The sequence below is a fragment of the Vipera berus genome (genome assembly GCF_964194415.1).
Source record: "Vipera berus genome assembly, chromosome: 3".
Taxonomy (NCBI): Eukaryota; Metazoa; Chordata; class Lepidosauria; order Squamata; family Viperidae; genus Vipera; species Vipera berus.
The window spans coordinates 1,578,206-1,582,877 of record NC_138204.1 but is presented as its reverse complement, the minus strand read 5'-3'; positions in this window follow the sequence as shown (position 1 = coordinate 1,582,877).

Genomic DNA, 4,672 nt, shown 5'->3' with positions numbered 1-4,672 from the left:
AGGGTGTGAGTCGTCCCTAGAATTTTCCTCACTCTTCCAAGGCAGCGGGGCCTGGCGAGGTCATCCAGTGGTGTCAGGGCACAGTCCACGATGTTTTGTGCTGTGCTCACCACCCTCTGTAATGCTTTCCTATCCGCGGCTGTCAGACCAGCATACCAAACCACAATACAGTACAAGAGGACGCTCTCTATGGTAGACCGGTAAAAGAGGGTCATTAGCCGTTGTTCTACCCTGTTCTTCCGCAAGACCCTGAGGAAGTGGAGCCTCTGTTGCGCTTGTAGCTTGCGTTGCTCCATTCTCCGTTCAGGAATGGGGAAGTAATCTCTGAGGCTGAACAGGGAAGAATAGAGTGGGAAGGGAATTCAGAGGCCTTGCTCAAGTCCACCCCCCCCCCCGCTCAGGCAGGATACTCGACATCAGGGGTCCCCAACCGGTGGGCCGTGGCTACTGGGCCGTGAGTCGGCCACAGAAGGGGTGAGTGAGCGCATGCATGTTCCATTTGCGTGAGTGCTGCACACAGGTGCCTGCCACTCACGCAAATAGAGCTGCACACATGTGCGTGTGCTTGCCGGCCTCTCACGTGGAACCATCCCCGCTTCCCCACCCCAGTCCCCCAAAGCCAAAAAGGTTGGGGGACTCTGCTGTATACAATTCCAGACAAATGGTTGTCCGGTCTCTTCTTAAAAACCTCCAGTGATGGAGCACCTAACGCAGGGCTCTTCAAACTCAGCCCTTTGATGACTCGTGGACTTCAACTCCCAGAGTTCCTGGCTGAGGAACTCCCACACGTGCCTGGCTGAGGAACTCTGGGAGTTGAAGGCCACAAGTCATCAAAGGGCCGGGTTTGAAGAGCCCCTGACCTAACAAGTGGAGAAACGCTGCCTGGAATATAGAATGAACTTTCTTCCCTCCCTTCTTTTTTTCTTTTTCCACTATCCCTCTTTTCTTCTTTCCTTCCTTCTCCTTGTAACACAGAATAACAGAGAGTTAGAAGGGACCTTGGAGGTCTTCAGCCCCCTGACTCAGGCAGGAAACCATATACCATTTCAGACCAGTGGCTGTTCAGTCTCTTCTTAAAAAGCTCCAGTGTTGGAGCATTCACCACCTCTGGAGGCAGGTTGTTCCACTGGTTAGTTGTTCTTTTATTTATGACTCACTCTTGATTGCCTCTCTTAATAATAATAATAATAAAGTTGGAAGGGACCTTGGAGGTCATCTAGTCCAACCCCCCCCCCCCGCTCAGGCAGGAAATCCAATACCATTTCAGACAAGTGACTGTCCAGTCTCTTCTTAAAAACTTCCAGTGTTGGAGCATTCACAACTTCTGGAGGCAGGTTGTTCCACTGGTTAATTGTTCTGTCAGGAAGTTTCTCCTTAGTTCTAGGTTGCTTCTTTCCTTAGTTAGTTTGCATCCGTTGCTTCTTGTCCTGCTTTCAGGTGCTTTGGAGAATAGAAGGGACCTTTAGTTGGAAGGGACCTTGGAGATCTTCTAGTCTAGCCCCATGCTCAAGCAGGAGACCCCATACCATTTCAGCCATTTCAGCCCATGGCTGGCTCACAGTGAAGGGATTGTCCACTAGGACTGCCAGATCCCTCTCACAGTTGCTGGCACCGAGCAAAGTTTCAGCTAATCTGTACCTGCACCTTTAGTTCTTCTTGCCTAAGTGTAAAACCTGACTTTTATATACGTTGAATTTCATTTTGTTAGACGGTGTTCAAGTCTGTTGAGATCCATCTGGATCTTGAGCCTGTCTTCTGGGCTTTTGGCTAGGGAATTCTGTAGTCCACCTCTCTTAGAGGTTGCCAAGGTTGAGAAGCCCTGATCTAAAGTGCATGCCAAGGAGAGCCAAGTGATGGAGACCTCAGCACGTGTGAAATGGCAAACTCTACTCCAAAGAGACTTTGGGCCTCCTCCTCCTCCTCCTCCTCCTCCTCCTCCTCCTCCTCCTCCTCCTCCTCCTCCTCCTCCTCCTCCTCCTCCTCCTCCTCCTCCATCAGTGCCATGTCTCCCTTCTGCAGCCAGCCAGGTCTGTCTCCACTGTCCCTCAGTCCTTTCGGCAGATAATGGAAACCATGATGGATGCTAATGGCCAAATCTTTGTTTCCTTGAGGGGATGAGCGAAATTAATTATCCTGGCCTTTGAATGGAGACTTCAAGGAGAGGATGGCAGAGGAGAAGCAAGCAATGGATGAAAGTCCTCCTTCCAACTTCCCTTACAAAAGGCAGCCAGCCGAGGTTTTGGGGAAGCCCCCCACCCCCCTTTCTCCAGTGCCTTTGTGACTGATGGGCAATCACGGCTTCCAAGCAGTTTTTCACCAAGTGACCATCCCGCCCACCCAGTCAGATTTTTTTTTTTAAAAAATTACTTGATTGGGGACTCATTAATTCTCGCCCAACTGTTTACTTTGTAGTTACTGTTCACAGAGTCGAAGAGTGCTTATTGCTTCTACTACTCAATCCAGCTGTAGCTTCTTGAGCCTTGTCAGAAGGGTGGAAAGTTAGGAGTGGCTTCTCCCCATCCTGGTTTAGGTCCTCAGGGAAGTGCGGGGGGGGGGGGGGAGGATAATGAGGAAAGACAAGACCAGCGATGTTGTGTTCCAGAGCAGGAAAAGAAGAAGGTAAGGGAACATGTAAATGGAGTGGGCTGAGCAGCCCTTGGTGGTCTCTGAGCTGGGGTGTTTTCCTGCAGATGTTTCATGATAGCTTGGATGGTCTTACCTAGTTGGGTAATGAAACATCTGCAAGGGGGGGAAAAAACAAGCTCAGAGCACCAAGGACTCCACAGCCTTCCTCTTCCTCTCTGCAAACCCCACTTCCTTTTAGCACTGATAATAGATAGATGATAGATAGATAGATAGATAGATAGATAGATAGATAGATAGATAGATAGATAGATAGATAGATAGGAATGGATGGATAGATATATACAGAGAAATAAGGGAGAGAGAGAGAGAGAGAGAGAGAGAGAGAGAGAGAGAGAGAGAGAGAGAGAGAGAGAGAGATGGAGATGGATGGATACATAGATGGGATGGATGGATGAAGATAGATATAGATAGAGAGTTAGGTAACCTTTATTGTCATTTTTTATTGTGGGCACAATGGCACACATTAAAAATGAATTTTAATTGCTCTCAAAGTGTACACATACATAAAACACATTTAAAGAAACTATATACAACATACGTATAGACCTACATCCTTACATATAAGTAATATATAATGATCTCTAGTTGGATAATGAAATGAAAACAACCAAGCTTGGAGAGCAACAAGGACCCCATAGTCTTCCTCCTCCTCCTCCTCCTCCTCCTCCTCTTCCTCCTCCTCCTCCTCCTCTGCGAGTTTATTTATTTATTTAATTTATTTATTTTATTTAATTTCTATACCGCCCTTCACCCGAAGGACTCAGGGTGGTGAAGTCCACGAGCCATAAAAGAGCCACGGTTGCCTACCCCTGCTCTAGTCCAACCCTTTTCCCAAGGCAGGAGTCCTCATGCCACCCCAGACAAATGGCTGCCCAATCTTTTCTTGAAAATAATCCTCCAGCGATGGAGGTTTGCCCAACAGGCTTAGAGGGCCGTGGAGTGGGGTCTCTTCCTCCACGCTCTCCCTGCATTTTCCTGAGAAGTGATGGCTGTCTGAGAGCCACACCCCCAATTTGGTGGGCACCCAGTTGGCACGGCAGAGGGTTGAGGCTGGGAAGAACTGGGTCATCCTTGAAGGTGGTTTTCGGTCCTTGGGCATCTGGTCTCTGGGGAACCAGAGGAGTCAAGAGCCGCAGGAGAAATCCAGCTGAGAAAGGGCATTTGGCCAGTTGCTGGACAAGATGCCACCTTTGTCCTGGGGCTGCATAAAGAGAGGCATAGAATCAAGGTCACGCAAAGTGTTAGTACCGCTTGATAAACCCTTAGTAAGGCCACACCTGGAATACTGCAGCCAATTTTGGTCACCATATCACAAAAAAGATGTTGAGAGTTTGGAAAAAGTTCAAAGAAGAGCAACTAAGATGAACAAAGACCTGGAGACTAAAACATATGAAGAACGGTTGCGGGACTTGGGTTTGGCTGGTCTAAAGAAAAGAAGAAATAGGGGAGACACGATAGCAGACTTCCAGTATCTGCGGGGCTGCCACAAGGCAGAGGGGGCCAGGTTGTTCAAAGGACCAGAGGGAAGGATGAGAAACAATGGTTGGAAACTGAGCAAAGAGAGAAGCAACCCAGAATTAAGGAGAAACTTCCTAACAGGGAGGACAATTAACCAGTGGAACTGCTTTGCCACCAGAAATCGTGGGTGCTCCGTCACTGGAGATTTTTAAGAAGAGGCTGGACAGCCACTTGTCTGAAATGGTGTAGGAGCTCCTGCTTTGAGCAGGGGGTTGGACTAGATGACCTCCAAGGCCCCTTCCGTCTCTGTTATTCTGGGTTCGACTGGCCATCTTTCCCAATGCTCTGATGTTTGCTTTTTATCCAACTGTGCTGCCTCCAAGCCACAATCTCCGCGTGACTCACAGGATCGCAACGTCCAAATAGCAACTGGATTGTCACCCTCTGAAGAGTCTGTGGGAGGAAAATCTCGCTCCAAATCAAGGCTGGACAAGGGTGAAGCCCCTTTCCGGAAGGAGAGCACAGCTTCCTGCTTCTTCTCAAAGCTCACTCTTGCTTCCTCTTTCTC